Source organism: Schistocerca americana, chromosome 9 (assembly GCF_021461395.2).
Source record: "Schistocerca americana isolate TAMUIC-IGC-003095 chromosome 9, iqSchAmer2.1, whole genome shotgun sequence".
In the NCBI taxonomy this organism is placed as follows: Eukaryota; Metazoa; Arthropoda; class Insecta; order Orthoptera; family Acrididae; genus Schistocerca; species Schistocerca americana.
The window spans coordinates 16,597,467-16,617,518 of record NC_060127.1 but is presented as its reverse complement, the minus strand read 5'-3'; positions in this window follow the sequence as shown (position 1 = coordinate 16,617,518).

Sequence of the window (20,052 nt, the reverse complement as noted above, 5' to 3'; positions counted from 1 at the left end):
ATACGTGAACGTTTTGGAAGATGATACCATCCCCATTATTCAGAGTGACCCTGATTTCGACAAGATGCTGAGGCACGCAGGCCTCCCCACCAGTGACAAGGTCTAAGGTGGATGGGTGGCTTTTTTTTCATGTTGTTGTTGTTGTGGTCTTCAGTCCTGAGACTGGTTTGATGCAGCTCTCCATGCTACTCTATCCTGTGCAAGCTTCTTCACCTCCCAGTACGTACTGCAGCCTACATCCTTCTGAATCTGCTTAGTGTATTCATCTGTTGGTCTCCCTCTACGATTTTTACCCTCCACACTGCCCTCCAATACTAAATTGGTGATCCCTTGATGCCTCAGAACATGTCCTACCAACCGATCCCTTCTTCTGGTCAAGTTGTGCCACAAACTTCTCCCCAATCCTATTCAATACTTCCTCATTAGTTATGTGATCTACCCATCTAATCTTCAGCATTCTTCTGTAGCACCACATTTCGAAAGCTTCTATTCTCTTCTTGTCCAAACTATTTATCGTCCATGTTTCACTTCCATACATGGCTACACACCATACAAATACTTTCAGAAATGACTTCCTGACACTTAAATCTATACTCGATGTTAACAAATTTCTCTTCTTCAGGAACGCTTTCCTTGCCATTGCCAGTCTACATTTTATATCCTCTCTACTTCGACCATCATCAGTTATTTTGCTCCCCAAATAGCAAAACTCCTTTACTACTTTAAGTGTCTCATTCCCTAATCTAATTCCCTCAGCATCACCCGACGTAATTCGACTATATTCCATTATCCTCGTTTTCCTTTTGTTGATGTTCATCTTATATCCTCCTTTCAAGACGCTATCCATTCCATTCAACTGCTCTTCCAAGTCCTTTGCTGTCTCTGACAGAATTACGATGTCATCGGCGAACCTCAAAGTTTTTATTTCTTCTCCGTGGATTTTAATACCTCCTCCGAATTTTTCTTTTGTTTCCTTCACTGCTTGCTCAATATACAGATTGAATAACATCGGGGAGAGGCTACAACCCTGTCTTACTCCCTTCCCAACAACTGCTTCCCTTTCATGTCCCTCGACTCTTATAACTGCAATCTGGTTTCTGTACAAATTGTAAATAGCCTTACGCTCCCTGTATTTTACCCCTGCCACCTTTAGAATTTGAAAGAGAGTATTCCAGTCAACATTGTCAAAAGCTTTCTCTAAGTCTACAAATGCTAGAAACGTAGGTTTGCCTTTCTTTTCGTATAGTTCAATAATTATCACCCTGTATCATGGTGCAAAATATGTAGTCTATTTCAGTGGCCCAATGGTGAACGTAAGGGAACCCTGTCCGTGCAACGGGGTTGATACTGCCAGGACATGTTAAAATAGAGAAAAATGCAATGGAAAATGGAAAATTAGGTACACGTATAAAAAATATTTCTATTCACAATCTCGATCAGTTTTAGCAACAGCTGCGTTACAATGTGGGCCATTAAATAAACATGTTCGCCTCCTATTAACTGTGATAGCAAGTAAACGCTGACACCAAAAGGTTTAGGAGCGTTCTGTCCAGAGGCAGATGAAATCCTGTACCATACCTACTACTCTCGACAAAATACATTGTGTGCAGAACCAGGACACAGGGGTGTCAATGACTGTGTACGTAATGGGTGACAAAGACGAAGTAAGCTGTGTCGTGTTGAAAACGGAAATAGCTTTCCTGCTTCGCAATTTCTCGCCCTGTTTTTGGTCAACGAATGCTCTATTGCAGTGGGTGACATCATCATCAATTTCGTGCATCATGTATTAACAGCCTGAGACACCATGTCTAACTTTCGATTCCATAACCAAATTTCCTCGAAACCCCATACGCTACCAACGCTGTCTTCCCTTTTTGTTCGTTTCAATAAAAATATGCCACCATCGCCTCCATACCGCATCCCATCATCATTGCCAACATGGTTTCCTCTTTTTTGGAACTATGAAAACTATGAAAGGGCGGGGTGAAGATGAAGGTTTACATCCCATCGAAGATGGTCTCATTACAGACAGCACAGAAGCTCGCGTTAGGGAAGGAAACCACCTAGATCTTTTCAAACGAATCACCCTCGCACTTGCCTTCAGTGGTTTACGGAAATCACAGGAAAACCTAGACCAGATGGGCGTCCGAATCATTGTCCCCTGATTGCGAGTCTCGTATAGCCACTGAATAATATTGCTCGAAACAAAACAAGAAAAAGGAAAAGTTAGTCAGTCACGCGAATGTTGCTCACAAATGTGTAAACAGAATAACATACGCTGTATGATCAAAAGTATCCGGACACCTCCAAAAACATACGTTTTTCATATTAGGTGCATTGTGCTGCCACCTACTGCCAGGTACTCCATATCAGCGACCCCAGTAGTCATTAGATATCGTGAGAGAGCAGAATGGGGCGCTCCGCGGAACTCACGGACTTCGAACATGATCAGGGGATTGGGTGTCACTTGTGTCATGCGGCTGTACGCGAGGTTTCCACACTCCTAAACATACCTTGGTCCACTGTTTCCGATGTGATAGTGAAATGGGAGCGTGAAAGGACACGTACAGTACAAAAGGTACAGGCCAACCTCGTCTGTTGACTGACAGAGACTGCCGACAGCTGTAGAGGTTCGTAATGTGTAATAGGCAGACATCTGTCCAGACCATCACACAGGAATTCCAAACTGCATCAGGATCCACTGCAAGTACTATGACAGTTAGGCGGGAGGTGAGAAATGTTGTGACTTGGCAATACAGCCAAGTCACTATGAGAGGAAGCCGAAAGGCACGCGTTTAAGCTCACGCAGGCTGGCGTGAGGTCTGGAACAGGTCAGGGATATGAGACTAGAAAAAATAGTACGTATCTGTTGGAATACTTAACTTTAATCCATAATTGGTGAACATCGGTCTGACGGTACATGCATCACAAGATAATTAGCAAATGATAATGGCGCCTTGCTAGGTCGTAGCAAATGACGTAGCTGAAGGCTATGCTAACTATCGTCTCGGCAAATGAGAGCGTAATCTGTCAGTGAACCATCGCTAGCAAAGTCGGCTGTACCACTGGGGCGAGTGCTAGGAAGTCTCTCTAGACCTGCCGTGTGCCGGCGCTCGGTCTGCAATCACTGACAGTGGCGACACTCGGGTCCGACGTATACTACCGGACCGCGGCCGATTTAAAGGCTACCACCTAGCAAGTGTGGTGTCTGGCGGTTACACCACAAGAAATCTTGGCTTTCATGGTCGAGCGGCTACGAATCACGCCGGTAAATGCCAAACGACACCTCGCTTGGTGTAACGAGCGTAAACATTGCACGATTGAACAGTGGAAAAACGTTGTGTCGGGTGATGAATCACGGTACACAACGTGTCGATCCGATGGCAGTGTGTGGGTATGGCGAATGCCCGGTGAACGTCATCTGCCAGCGTGTGTAGTGCAAACAGTAAAATTCGGAGGCGGTGGTGTTGCGGTGTGGTCGTGTTTTTCATGGAGGGGTTTGCTGCCCTTGTTGTTTGGCGTGGCACTATCGCAGCACAGGCCTACATTGATGTTTTAAGCACCTTCTTGCTTCCCACTGTTGAAGAGCAATTCGAGGATGCCGAATCCATCTTTCAGCACGATCGAGCACCTGTTCATAATGCACGGCCTGTGGCGGAGTGGTTACACGGCAATAACATGGACTGGCCTGCACAGAGTCCTGACCTGAATCCTAAAGAACACCTTTGGGATGTTTTGGAACGCCAACTTCGTGCCAGGCCTCAACGACTTCTCCTCACTACAGCACTCCGTGAAGAATGGGTGGTCATTCCCGAAGAAACCTTCCAGCACCTGATTGAACGTATGCGTGCGGAAGTGGATGCTGTCATCAAGGCTAGGGGTGGGCCAAACCACATTGAGTTCCAGTATTACACGAACGTGTAAGTCATTTTCAGCCAGGTGTCTGGATACTCTTGACCAGACAGTGTATAGCTCATTAAGGGTGAAACAAGTAAGATTAGGAGCTCACACCCCAGAAGAACGAGACGGATCTCATGAATTTTGACCAACTTCTTTCAGCGTTACTCACCCGTTTCCCCTCTTCAGCAGGTCAGCTCGCTCCTTGATGAATGACATCCTGTAAAACATAAAAAAACAGCATCATTAGCACTGAAACTACTCAGATTGTACGCCTGCCACCTTCCACAGTCCTGGTGTAAGGCTATCGAAGTTCAAAATGTCTCATTTGTGAGTTATGAGAGGAGTCCAGTGCTCAGAATGAAGCTTGGTTCGAACGCTAGGTGTGATTGTGTGTCCTTGCCTCTCGGTGGCTTCTGAACTGACTGACCCTGCCACTTACCGGTGGACCCGCACCCTAACCTGGATGCCGAACCATAGTGTTGTTCGCATTTTTCACATTAACAAATTACTCATATGACATGTGTCACCACACCGCTCTCGTTGTGTTGTGTAAGTGCACACTGTATTTGTTATAGCTGGAATGGTGTAGCAGCATTAAATCATCAAAGTCAAGATTACCTCAGAGTGACCGGTACGTGGTCTGGAACCAATGGTCTGTGTGTTAACCGTGGAAAAAGCCGTCAATTTGTGTTTTGGATCATGACGATGAGCGTGGTTCTGCGAAACTCCTTGTATCTGTGCATGCGTTAAATATTTGTAAAGTAAACTAATGTGCAGTGTTAGTACTTATAAGGGAACCTCCCCATCGCACCCCCCCCCCCTCAGATTATGTTATAATGTGGCACAGTGGATAGGCCTTGAAAAACTGAACACAGATCAATCGAGAAAACAGGAAGAAGTTGTGTGGAACTGTGAAAAAAATAAGCAAAATATACAGACTGAGTAGTCCGTGGGCAACATAGGCAACATCAACGATTTTGTCGGCACAGGAGCGCCGTGGTCCCGTGGTTAGCGTGAGCAGCTACGGAACTAGAGGTCCATGGTTCAAGTCTTCCCTCCAGTAAAAAGCTTTAATTTTTATTTTCAGACAATTATCAGAGTTCAGTCACTCACACATAATCAATTTCGCTCTTCAAAATTCCAGGACGTGTTCAGATTTGCTCGGACATAAGCCCGATTTGACGGGCTACACGCGGAAAAATTTGAAAACGTTAAAAACATATGTTTTGACAGAGCACAGAGAAAACTGTGCGACTGCGAAACTGTTGGATTCATTTCTTGCAGTTTACGTGACACACTCTTCTGTTTTCATTACTTTTTTGGGAGTGATTATCACATCCACAAGAAAACCTAAATCGGGCAAAGTAGAAGAATCTTTTTACCCACTCGCCAAGTATGTAAGCTAGGTGGGTCGACAACATATTCCTGTCATATGACGCACATGCCGTCGCCAGTGTTGCATAGAATATATCAGACGAGTTTTCCTGGATCAAATGTTTACGGTTCCCATTGGAGAGGCACGTCCTTTCGTCTTCTAATCGCACGGTTTTGCGGTGCGGTCGCAAAACACGGATACTAAACTTATTACAGTGAACAGAGACGTCAATGAACGAACGTACAGATTATAACTTGCAAAAACAAAGTAAGTAAACTTCTCGCTCAAGGGCAGACTTGAACAAAGGACCTTTCACTCCGCAGCTGCTCACGCTAACCACGGGACCACGGCGCTCCTGTGCGCAGATATGCCTTTATGTTGCTTGTGTTGCCAATGGACTACACAGTTTATATAATTTGCTTATTTTTTTCATAGTTCCACACAACTTCTTCCTGTTTTCTCGACTGATCTGTGTACAGTTTTTCAAGGCCTATCCACTGTCCCAAATTATAACTAAATCTGAGGGGGGTGCGATGGGGAGGTTCCCTTCTTAGCTATTGCTCAGTGGGTACTATGAAACTTCCCCTTTGAACAATTTATACATGACTGTGCTTAAACTGACATAAAATATTTTTAGCGCAACGCAGTCTGACTATCAAAGATCCCTGCAAAAGAATGGCCCTGACTAACATTAACCTATACCTTTCACAAATCACTTACCTCATAAAAATCTTCGCTGCTCAAGCTACTGCAATACAGCGAGCGCCACTACTGCCAGCTAAATAAAAGATTCAAACTACTGAAGGCACTAACTACTGATAGGGATAGTTAGCAAATGAAAGATATCAATAGAGAGCAAACAATGTATTTACCTTAATATCATCACAAGTCATAATATATATATCAGTTCATGACAAATTACAAACCTCCGCCATCTCTCTCCCCACATCCACCACTGCTGGCGGCTCACCTCCAACTGCGCAACGCTACGCGCTGTTAACAGCCAACTGCCCAGCACTACAATGGCAAATTCCAGCAATGCAAACCAGCCACAGACTGCACACAGCACAGCCAGTGATTTCATTTTCATACAGAGAGCGCTACGTGGCGGCAGCGTTACCAATATAAGAACCTAAACAGCCTACTTGCATAAAGAAAACATAAACAGCCTACTTACAACTATCCCTTTTCTCACAACCAATAAAAAACATATGGATTAAAGTGGGAGGCAAATTCTCCGTTCCATGACCTTTGGTGCTGCGTATGCTCTTGAAGGACCTAGGAGTACCCCTGACCTTTCTGCTCATACTCTGAAACGTTAAGTCGAGTACGCACTTTGCTTCGTAATCTCCCATCACAGTTATAATGGAAACGCGACAGTCGTTATTTATAAAACGCCTCTTTTCTACGCAGTTGGCCATCCAAAACGCAACACTGGGAAGGGCCGGAGGTATTGCAACTAAAGTGGTTTGGGAGACATTTCAACTTGTACAAAGATCACACGACTGAAAATACAGCCCCTTGTGAAGGGAGGAAGATGACGAAATCAGTACTGACAAGGGAACCTCCCCATCGCACCCCCCTCAGATTTTGTTATAAGTTGGCACAGTGGATAGGCCTTGAAAAACTGAACACAGATCAATCGAGAAAACAGGAGTAAGTTGTGTGGCACTATGAAAAAAAAGCAAAATTTACACTCTGCGTAGTCCATGCCCAAGATAGCTAACATCAAGGATAGTATGAGCTCAGGAGCGCCCTGGTCCTGTGGTTAGCGTGAGTAGCTGCGGAACGAGAGGTCCGTGGCCCTACCTTTTTTTAGCACCCTGTATATTGTGAAGCAGCAGGCCTTAAGTGGAAGTACCACATAAAACAGGTAGTGGGAAAAGCAGACACCAGACTCAGATTACTGGGAAAAATCTTAAGGCAATGTAACTGATCCACGGAAGAAGTGGCATATAAGGCGCTTTTTCGCCAGATTCTTGGGTACTGTTCATCTGTCTGGGATCCCCGTCAGCTAGAACGGATAGAGCAGATAGAGAAGTCCAACCAAGGGCGGCTCGTTTCGCCACGGGATCGTTTAGCTGGCGAGAGAGCGTTACGGAGATGCTAAACAAACTCCACAGGCAGGCGTTACAAGAGAGGCGATGTGCATCACAGGGAGATTTACTGTTGAAATCTCGGGACAGCACTTTTCAGGAGGAGTCGGACAACATATTACTTCTCCCACATACATCTCACGCATCGACCACGAGGAGAAAATTCGAGAAATTAGAGCCAATACTCGAGGCTTACCGACAATCATTCTACCCACACAGTATTCGCGAGTGGAACAGGGTTGGAAGGAACAGAAAGTAGTACCGAAAGTAACCTCCGTCACACACCATTAGGTGGCTTCCGGGGTATGATGTAGATGTAGAGATGTGTGGGGACGAATTAGACATTTGAGCCGTGGAAGGGGAACAAGGGGGAAACAAATGGTAGCACCAAAATTTTTCTATTAACAGGGTGGCTTTATTAGAATGAACAGTTACACTAATTCTCACACACAAACAAACAAAAGATGTTATGTGGACATGTGTCCGGAAACGCTTAATTTCCATGTTAGAGCTCATTTTAGTTTCGTCAGTATGCACCGTACTTCCTCGATTCACCGCCAGTTGGCCCAATTGAAGGAAGGTAATGTTGACTTCGGTGCTTGTGTTGACATGCGACTCATTGCTCTACAGTACTAGCATCAAGCAAATCAGTACGTAGCATCAACAGGTTAGTGTTCATCACGAACGTGGTTTTGCAGTCAGTCCAATGTTTACAAATACGGAGTTGGCAGATGCCCATTTGATGTATGGATTAGCACGGGGCAATAGCCGTTGCGCGGTACGTTTGTATCGAGACAGATTACCAGAACGATGGTGTCCCGACAGGAAGACGTTCTAAGCAATTGATCGGCGTCTTAAGGAGCACTGAACATTCCAGCCTATGAATCGCAACTGTGGAAGACCTAGAACGATGAGGACACCTGCAATGGACGAGGCAATTCTTCGTGCAGTTGACGATAACCCTAATGTCAGCGTCAGAGAAGTTGCTGCTGTACAAGGTAACGTTGACCACGTCACTGTATGGAGAGTGCTACGGGAGAACCAGTTGTTTCCGTACCGTGTACAACAATGTGTCAATCCTCACTTCAGTGCAAATGTTCTCTTTACGGATGACGCTTCATTCCAACGTGATCAAATTGTAAATTTTCACAATCATCATGTGTGGGCTGACGAGAATCCGCACTCAATTGTACAATCACGTCATCAACACAGATTTTCTGTGAACGTTTGGGCAGGCGCTGTTGGTGATGTCTTGATTGGGCCCCATGTTCTTCCACCTACGCTCAATGGAGCACGTTATCATGATTTCATACGGGAAGCTTCTAGAACATGTTCCTTGACAAGTACGACACAACATGTGGTTCATGCACGATGGTGCTCCTGCACATTTCAGTCCAAGTGTTGGTACGCTTCTCAACAACAGATTCGGTGACCGATGAATTGGTAGAGGCGGACCAAGTCCATGGCCTCCACGCTCTCCTGACTTGAACCAAAAATGGCTCTGAGCACTATGGGACTTAACAGCTATGGTCATCAGTCCCCTAGAACTTAGAACTACTTAAACCTAACTAACCTAAGGACAGCACACAACACCCAGCCATCACGAGGCAGAGAAAATCCCTGACCCCGCCGGGAATCGAACCCGGGAACCCGGGCGTGGGAAGCGAGAACGCTACCGCACGACCACGAGATGCGGGCTGACTTGAACCCTCTTGACTTTGATTCATGGGGGCATTTGAAAGCTCTTGTCTACGGAACCCCAGTACCAAATGTAGAGACTCTTCGTGCTCGTATTGTGGACGGCTGTGATACAGTACGTCATTCTCCAGGGCTGCATCAGCGCATCAGGGATTCCATGCGACGAAGGGTCGATGTATGTATCTTCGCTAACGGAGGACATTTTGAACATTTCCTGTAAGAAACTGTTTGAAGTCACGCTGGTACGTCCTGTCGCTGTGTGTTTCCATTCCATGATTAATGTGATTTGAAGAGACGTGATAAAATGAGCTCTAACATGGAAAGTAAGCGTTTCCGGACACATGTCCACTAAACATATTTTCTTTCTTTGTGTGTGAGGAATGTTTCATGAAAGTTTGGCGGTACCTTTTTGTAACACCCTGTATAGAAATGATCTAGTAGATAGTGTCGGAAGTTCCATGCGGCATTTCGCGGACGATGCTATAGTACACAGATAAGTTGCAGCTTTCTAGAGTTGCAGCGAAATGCAGGAAGATCTGCAGCAAATAGGCACTTGGTGTAGGGAGTGGCAGCTGACACTTAACATAGACAAATGTAATGTATTGCGAATGCATAGAAAGAAGGATCCTTTATGATATGATTATACGATAGCGGAACAAACACTAGTAGCAGTCACTTGTGTAAAATATGTAGGAGTATGCGTACGGAAAGATTTGAAGTGGAATGATCATATAAAATTTATGGTTGGTAAGGCGGGTGCCAGGTTGAGATTCATTGGGAGAGTCATTATAAAATGTAGTCCATCAACAAAGGAGGTGGCTTAGAAAACACTCGTTCGACCTATACTTGAGTATTGCTCATCAGTGTGGGATCCGTACCAGGTCGAGTTGACAGAGGAGTTGGAGAAGATCCAAAGAAGAGCGGCGCGTTTCGTCACAGGGTTATTTGGTAGGCGTGATAGCGTTACGGAGATGTTTAGCAAACTGAAGTGGCAGACTCTGCAAGAGAGGCGCTCTGCATCGCCGTGTAGCTTGCTGTCCATGTTTCGAGAGGGTGCGTTTCTGGATGAGGTATCGAATATATTGCTTCCCCTTACTTATACCTCCCGAGGAGATCGCAAATATAAAATCAGAGAGATTCGAGCGCGCACGGAGGCTTTCCGGCAGTCGTTCTCCCCGCGAACCACACGCGACTGGAACAGGAAAGGGAGGTAATGACAGTGGCACGTAAAGTGCCCTCCGCCACACATCGTTGGGTGGCTTGCGGGGTATAAGTGTAGATGTAGATGTAGAAGGCCGCTCTGGATAGTTGCGCCTAGACATTTTATGGCAGACGCTGTCACGAGCAGTTTCCCATCAATAGCGCAGCTGCACAGTGGTGGATTTCTTTTTCTACGTATGAGCAGTATGTTACATTTATTTACGCTCAGCGTCAACTCGCAGAGCCTGTACCATTCATGAATTCTCTACAGGTCGTTCTGCAAATTCTTACTACCTTCTGGCGTTGCTGCTTCCGTACAGACAACTGCAACATTTGCGAATAGCCCTAAAGAGCATCCGATCTTTTGTACTAGATTATTTATATATATATATTGTAAAAACCAGCGGTCTTATCACACTTCCCTGTGGTCTACGGACATCTCAACAGATGTCACAATGAATATCTGAAATCCCAGCCAACACAGCCGCAAATTCGCGTCACACGTGGTCAAAACTGTTCCGAAATGCATTCTGTGGATCATGTGGCCCAGTTTGGCCGTCTGCGTAAGTGGATGCTGGCCATGTGCTACACACGTTCGAACTAGTCACCCCTGCGGCGGCAAACTGTCGAAAGCTTTTCGTGTCTGTCGCAGTACTGTTTGCCTCTGAAGCTTCCGACTCTTGAATCGGTCCTTAAAATTACCTTCGTCTCAAGACCGCAGTATTGCCATACATCTGTCACAGCTCAGTATCTTATTTCATTTTGATTACACATGTGTGTACACTGCTTCGCGGCCTTTCTTCGTGCAGTTCGTTGAGGCATTTCGCTTCTGTTCGAGAGAAATTAGTCTGTGAGCGTTTTCTGCGACCTGGACAAACCCTTTAGCTACGCAGAGCACACAGAAACTAAACTGTTAAGACGCTAATGTAATCCATCCGGTGTATGACATCTAACCTTCATAAGAGAACATTTTCCAACGGTTACTCTGTCATTTTGAAACTGCCCGCTCTTCAGCCTTCACAGTGAATATTTTTGAAACCCTTCGACGAACATTAGCCACAGTCTGCGTACCGCAGACTGAGTGACTGCTTCGTCCCCGTGAACCTCACACACGACACAGTGGGTGTCTGAATTCCTAGCCAATGCAGCAAATCGTTTACGCGACGCACACTGAAAACGCCTCCGCAGTCCGCCACGTTTCATCAACGGAACCTACTTGTGGATCACCTGGCTAGGTTTTCCGTCTGAGCAAGTGGAAACACACTTTCAAACTACTCACCTCTACGCCGAGAACTTGTGGAACGCTTGTCGTATCTTTGACAGCACTGGGCTCGATGCGCAGCTCGAAGTTTCCACTTCACTAGTGCTGCCCTGACATTTTGTTTGTGATAAATCCAGTATTGCTATCAGTTCAGATGTGTCTTATCTCAGTACCTCATTCCATCTCGACAGTTCTTTAGCACGTGCGCTATCTTAATCTCACGAAAAACTCGTATCATGCTATTCGAAGCAAGCAAAACTTTCCTGATCGCACAACAGGCAGTCATAAGTGGACACACAAAGCGGTTTGCGGAAAAATTCGTTACGGGGTTAAATAGTTACATGAGATCAACACTAATCAAGAAGCACATTTCAGAGTCTTTTGCTCTCACAAGCCACTCTCACTTTGGAGACATCCAAGTTCTGTCATATCTTTCTGAATTTCACTCCTCGTTGCCTTGTGAAATTATCTGCTGTGATAGTGCACATAAGACACAAAGAAATCATTTATCACCAACAACTAAATAACTACGCTACAGAACGAGATTTTCACTCTGCAGCGGAGTGTGCGCTGATATGAAACTTCCCGGCAGATTAAAGTGTGTGCCAAACCGAGACTCGAACTCGGGACCTTTGCCTTTCGCGGGCAAGTGCTCTACCATCTGAGCTACCAAGCACGACTCACGCCCTGTCCTCACAGCTTTACTTCTGCCAGTACCTTGTCTCCTGCCTTCCAAAGTTTACAGAAGGTCTCCTGCGAACCTTGCATAACTAGCACTCCTGAAAGAAATGATATAGCGGAACCCACAGCCACAGCCCGGGGGATGTTTCTAGAATGAGATTTTCACTCTGCAGCGGAGTGTGCACTGATATGGCTAAGCCATGTCTCCACTATATCCTTTCTTTCAGGAGTGCTAGTTCTGCAAGGTTCGCAGAAGAGCTTCTGTAAAGTTTGGAAGGTAGGAGACGAGGTACTGGCAGAAGTAAGGCTGTGAGGACAGGGCGTGAGTCGTGCTTGGGTTGCTCAGCTGGTAGAGCACTTGCCCGCGAAAGGCAAAGGTCCCGAGTTCGAGTCTCGGCCCGGCACACAGTTTTAATCTGCCGGGATCTTTCAACTACGCTACAGTTCAAAGTTAATTATCTGGCACGTTGCTCATCTGACCACCTTCACACTATTTCTGTACCGTTCTCCACAATCGAACAGAACGGGCTTTAAAATCTAACACCTAAATCTGTCCGTGCGAGCTCTTACTTTTCTTATTCTATTACGATGATCGTGTCTCCGTGTTTAGACTGGCGACAATAAAATATTAATACACGGAGAGCAGAAAGTTGGTGACTGAAATTTCGTGGAACGAAAAACGCTTTTGTTTTAATGACTGTCACCCCAAGCCGCGTATCATATCCGTGACAGCCCTCCTCTCTTTCGTGATGCCACAACATGAGCTGCCCTTCTTTGAACTTTTCCGATGTCCTCGTCCGCTTGTCCTGTCTGGTTAGGATCCCACACCGCGCAGCAACACTGCAGAAGAGGACGGATACGCGTAGTGTAGGCAGTTTCTTTAGTACACCTGTCGCATCTCCTGAGAGATCTGCCAATAAAACGCACTCCTTGCATCGGCTTTCCCACAACTTTATCTCTGCCACCGTTGCAAGTTAAACGCTTCTTAACAGTTATCGCTACATATTTAATTGAATTAACAGCGTCTATATTTGCGCGACTTTTCGTCTAAACGAAACATAACATATTCCTTTTAGTACTCACACGGGTGACCTCACAGTTTTAATCGTCCCTATGGAATGGTTTCATAATACTTTTGACCAATTCTGTCTCGGCCCCGTCTCGTTTTCTGCACCTCTTCTCCACGGTGTAATTCTTCTAACTCGCCCGGATGAACTAGGCAGTGGGACTGATATAAAATCAATAACTGTTGTTGTTGTTGTTGTCTTCAGTCCTGAGACTGGTTTGATGCAGCTCTCCATGCTACTCTATCCTGTGCAAGCTTCTTCATCTCCCAGTACATACTGCAGCCTACATCCTTCTGAATCTGCTTAGTGTATTCATCTCTTGGTCTCCCCCTACGGTTTTTATCCTCCACGCTGCCCTCCAATACAAAATTGGTGAGGCCTCGATGCCTCAGAATATATCCTACCAACTGGTCCATTCTTCTTGTCAAGTTGTGCCACAAACTCCTCTTCTCCCCAATTCTATTCAATACCTCCTCATTAGTTATGTGATCTACCCATCTAATTTTCAGCATTCTTCTGTAGCGCCACATTTCGAAAGCTTCTATTCTCTTCTTGTCCAAACTAGATATCGTCCATGTTTCACTTCCATACATGGCTACACTCCACACAAATACTTTCTGAAACGACTTCCTGACACTTAAATCTATACTCGATGTTAACAAATTTCTCTTCTTCAGAAACGCTTTCCTTGCCATTGCCAGTCTACATTTTATGTCCTCTCTACTTCGACCATCATCAGTTATTTCACTCCCCAAATAGCAAAACTCCTTTACTACTTTAAGTGTCTCATTTCCTAATCTAATTCCCTCAGCATCACCCGACTGAATTCGACTACATTCCATTATCCTGCTTTTGTTGATGTTCATCTTATGCCCTCCTTTCAAGACACTGTCCATTCCGCTCAACTGCTCTTCTTAGTCCTTTGCTGTCTCTGACAGAATTACAATGTCATCGCCGAACCTCAAAGTTTTTATTTCTTCTCCATGGATTTTAATGCCTACTCCAAACTTTTATTTTGTTTCCTTTACTGCTTGCTCAAAATACAGATTGAATAACATCGGGGAGAGGCTAAAACCCTGTCTCACTCCCTTCCCGACCACTGCTTCTCTTTCATGTCCCTCAACTCTTATAACAGCCATCTGTTTTCTGTACAAGTTGTAAATAGCCTTCCGCTCCCTGTATTTTACCCCTGCCACCTTCAGAATTTGAAAGAGAGTATTCCAGTCAACATTGTCAAAAGCTTTATGTAAGTCTACAAATGCTAGAAACGTAGGTTTGCCTTTCCTTGATCTAGCTTCTAAGATAAGTCGTTGGGTCAGTATTGCCTCACGTGTTCCACCATTTCTATGGAATCCAAACTGATCTTTCCCGAGGTCGGCTTCTATCAGTTTTTCCATTCGTCTGTAAAGAATTCGCGTTAGTATTTTGCAGCCGTGACTTATTAAAGTGATAGTTCGGAAATTTTCACATCTGTCAACACCTGCTTTCTTTGGGATTGGAATTATTATATTCTTCTTGAAGTCTGAGGGTATTTCGCCTGTCTCATACATCTTGCTCACCAGATGGTAGAGTTCTGTCAGGACTGGCTCTCCCAAGGCCGTCAGTAGTTCAAATGGAATGTTGTCTACTCCAGGAGCCTTGTTTCGACTCAGGTCTTTCAGTGCTCTGTCAAACTCTTCACGCAGTATCGTATCTCCCATTTCATCTTCATCTACATCCTCTTCCATTTCCATAACATTGTCTTCAAGTACGTCAAGTACATCAAGTACATAACTATCCGACGTTTATATGCAAGCAACATGTACTCTGCATCAGAACTTTTACATACTACATAATTCAGATACTGCTCCTGTGTGTCCTGTGTACTCCCCATCCATATTTATGTACTTGGTTAGGGAAGCGAACATGGTAACCTCACTTTAGTGGCACTATTTTGCGTACCATGGTGGATCACTTACGTCTCATATTAATTTATTAGCTATGAATGCTCCCAACTGATATCGGCGCTACACTGAAGCGCCAAAGAAACTGGTACAGGCATGCGTATTCAAATACAGGGATATGCAGGCAGGCAGAATACGGTGCTGCGGTCGAAAGCCTAAATACAACAATACGTGCCTGGCGCAGTTGTCAGATCGGTTACTGCTGCGGCAATGGCAGATTACCAAGATGTGAGTGAGTTTGAACGTGGTGTTATAGTCGGCACACGAGCGATGGGACACAGCATCTCCGAGGTAGCGATGAAGTGGAGATTATCCCGTTCGACCATTTCATGAGTGTACCGTGAATATCAGGAATCTGGTAAAACGTCAAATCTCCGACATCACTGCGACCGGAAAAAGATCCTGCAAGAACGGGACTAACGACGACTGAAGAGAATCTATGGAAGTGACAAAAGTGCAACCCTTCACCAAATTGCTGCAGATATCAGTACTGGGCCATCAACAAGAGTCAGCGTCAGAACCATTCAACGAAACGTCATCGATATGGGCTTTCGGCACCGAAGGCCTACTCGTATACCCTTGATGATTGCTCCCTAATGATGTGGGGCGTGTGCAGTTGCCTTAACTATCACTACGACACGTCGTAGTGAATGGTGTAACGATAAGACGTTGAAAATTCTAGAAAAACAAATGGATTGATGATTCAATGCATTGTGACGTCAAATAGCGGAAGCACAAAGGAAAACACTCGGAGAACTGGACCACCATTGCAGGGAATGAAAATACAGTGCAGTTGCCGTAGCAACAACGTTGACTATCGGTCAACACAGTGTGCTGCTTGCAAGGAAAGTGTTTGTAAAATACTTTCCAACGTTGTACGCTCTTCAGGGAACGAACAGATTTTAATGCTATAAGACTTTGTACTGTAATACTCTAACACTGTGTACTAATTGATAGTTACGTTTCCTTTATTTTGCACATAATAATGTCAGTGTCATTACGTCCTGATAAATGGATTTGTACATAAGGAATTAAAAGTTCTTTATAGTTACTCTGAAACGTGAAAATTTACTTTCGAAACCTTTTCTTAAAGAATTTACTTTATTTACTAGCGATTAATCAAGATCATTAACACACTATGTGAGCGTGGAAGTTGTTGCCAAGGAGTAACTGATGGAAACAAATTAAATTTCAACCAATGGAAATTTTATTCATAAAAACCTTTTCAAAACAGATTTAAAATTATAAGCAGAAAAGCACACTCGAAATATCAAGTCACAATTTAACAAATGTGAATTTTATTCTTAAAAGCCCTTTCAGAACAGATTTAAAAGCAGAGTACACCCTCGAAATATCAAATTACAATTATTCAGAGGCAGTATATATATATATATTACAGTATGGGCCTTCGGGCTGTGAACCTTGCCTGCTCCCTTTCAACACGGCCGTAGTCACGACCGCTCACAACAACCTCTGAAAGAGTACACTGGTGCAAATCTGCAACACACCAGATTACATTAAACAAAAAAATTTTAACAACTCACACAAACACATTAACTATGCACCCTGTAAGAGGGATGGAAATGGTACAAACACTCACACTAAGAACTTATTTTCCACCAAAAGTGCAATTTGTTTTTAAAAGGGCTCTTACGGTGGAAGGGTGGCAACTTTATAAAAATGACTATTTAAATAAAACCCATGAAATTCAGACTTACATAAAATGTACAATATGTTCTACATTACACACATAGTGCCTCGCAAGCTGATAGGCAAGATAAACATATTTCAGGAATTCGGCCTTTAATTCTATAAATTCGTTAACACCGAATCGACAAACATGACAGAGGTAGCTAGTAACGTATGGAAGACTGACAGACAGACACTAACTGCCTAACAAATGCGGACGAGAGACAGACGAGCAAGCTAGGGACGAGACACTGACCAAGAAACAAGTAAAATTTAGTAAGTGAAATGAAACAACATATCTCGAATCACTCAACGTCTAATAACTGCGATGTCTGGCGAAGACCTGGCGCAGCACCCCAAAACCGTCCGCTGCCAGCCGCTCCAACGGACGCAGGAAGGCGCGCCGACTTCCCGTCTCACGGCGTCGCAGCTCGCACCGGCCAGACCGACGTCGTGGGTTGACTCCTGTTGCTCTCGTGTCGGCCGAGAAGCCACTACGCCTCGCTATACGACGCAGCCCATTGGACTCAGGTGGTGACCTCACATGCGCCGACGCTCAAGACGGATCAGTCATCTTGTGTCCCAGTGCGCCACCGACCAACCGATCGACCCAACCGCCAATGAGCATTGCCCAGAACAACTCGAGCAGACTGGTGGCCTAACACATACTAGCACTCCGGACAACAGCCGGACACTGACTGTCCCACACTGATGGCTGACCAACTGACCAAACTCGCTGAGACTGACAGACTCCCTCGGCTGACCAACTGACTCCGACTGCCGAATTGCCGAGCTAGTAGCGCCCCTTAAGGGGAGACGGTGGCAGTCTTGCACTGACATTTTTGTAAATCCATATCTTTGCCATTTTTTGTTGAATCTCATCGAAATTTTGCACACTTATGTATAGAGATCTAATATGATTTTAAAAAAATTCAGGATTTTTAATAACAATCTAATGCAGTGAGATAATTTTGAATTTTTTATTGCATTATTATTTTAAGGTACACTTTTTCATAATTTTGAGGCAAATTTGGCAAACTTTTTTAATGGTAAAATAATCTACTCTAATAGCTGTACAATTAAGTGCCGTAACTTTTTGGTAAATTAATGCTATTATTTTCTGTGTTGTTTTGGATTCGAACATTTTTTACAAGCAAACTTTTCAATATATTATCAACCACAAAACTGTGTATAATATCTCGATTAAAATTTTGTTCCACTTAAATATTACTTCAAAGTAAAAGAATAGTTGTGCCAAATTTCATTGCAATCCTTCCAGTAGTTTCTGATATATGTATTCCTGAAAGCAGAAAAACTTAAGTTGCAGAAAAATCATTTTAAAGTTTGGATGAAATGTAAAAAAAAAAAAAAAAAAAAATCTATCACGCCTTAGCTAAAACTGCCCATATCCATATTCCATTTCTTCCACATCATCCTTTACAGCTCTTTTAGTTTCTCTGCTCCTTTGCCTAGCAATTATTTGTATGTTGTGGACTGAAGACTCCGTCTTCACGATTCTTTGCTTATCAATGATCTGCAGCATGTGCTCAGTGAAGACTCCAAGTGTAAAGCCCAACTTGCTGAGGATGTGAAGTCTTGCCACGTTCCCATCATTAAACACTGCTGCAGCTTCCAAAGCAGAAATCTTCACCACCAAGTTGGAAACAAACACAGCCTTTGGACATCTTTTCCAAATAAGAGCATTGAAACTTTAATTTGGGTTCTGCGTTTTCCCATGCAGACATTTTTCTAGCAGTTCTGGTGAAGCCAGTGCTCTAAAAGTTGGTTTAATGGCCATTGAAACCTCATAAGGAAGGTTATTTTTATGGGTATAAGATTACCCACTATCCTTACTTTTCAAAAATTTGCACTATTCATTAGAACAGAGGCCATGTTTAGGTGTAGTGTCTGTCGACAAGTAATGAAACCAAATGGCCCATACTGTTTTCCTCATACTGTCCAAGCTACAAAGGAATGGCCCTGACTAACATTAATCTATACCTTTCACAAATCACTTACCTCACAAAAATCTTCGTTACTCGAACTACTGCAATACAGCAAGCGCCACTACTGCCTGCTAAATAAAAGATTTATACTACAGAAGGCACTAACTACTGGTAGGCATAGTTAGCAAATGAAAGATTTTAATAGAGAACAAACAATGTATTTACCTTAATAGTCATAATATATATAGCAGTTCATGACATCCATTCTGTACTCAAAAATCCGCCATCTCATTTCCCACATCCACCACTGCTGGCGGCTCACCTCCAACTGCGCAACGCTACGCGCTGTTCACGTCCAGCTGTCCAACACTACAATGGCAGACAACAATGCAAACTAGCACACAGAGCGCTACGTAACGTTGCCAATAAGAAAACATAAACAGCCTACTTACATAGCCCCCATGCTCCCCACAAAAAATTTTACAAATTGTTTTGGGCAGTGGCCAATAATGATTTGTTAAAATTTTTCATAATTACAATAACAAAGAAATCAAATGCGCACACTTATTGATACAATGTTGGTCAAAATCTAAAATGTTCTCACAGTCCATAAAGACAGTCCAGATTGTTCATTACAGTAAAATTGCAGTGTTTTTTCTCAAAGTCTGAGCAGTAAAAGAAAATGCACACGGAAGTAGTGGATTTCCATGCAGTCATGAAGAAGTAGTATTGTCCTTCCAACGGAAAGACAGTGCTGACTCTTGACATGCTGCCGGCTGAAGTGGCGGTGCGGTTAAAGGCGCTGCAGTCTGGAACCGCAAGACCGCTACAGTCGCAGGTTCGAATCCTGCCTCGGGCATGGCTGTTTGTGATGTCCTTAGGTTAGCTAGGTTTAACTAGTTCTAAGTTCTAGCGGACTAATGACCTCAGCAGTTAAGTCCCATAGTGCTCAGAGCCATTTGAACCATTTTTCTTGACATGCTGACAGGTAATGGTCCACAACAGAGCAAACCCACAGCAGAGTCATTCGAAGTTTTGAAGAATATTGGTAGGTAGGTCATCACAGAGCAGACCCACTGTAGTCCTGGTAGAGAGTATGGTGTTGGTGGGCCACCAGAGGTGCAGACCCACTGCAGTCCTTGTACAGATAATGGTATTGGTGAGTCAGCAAAGGTGTAGACCCACTATAGTCCTTG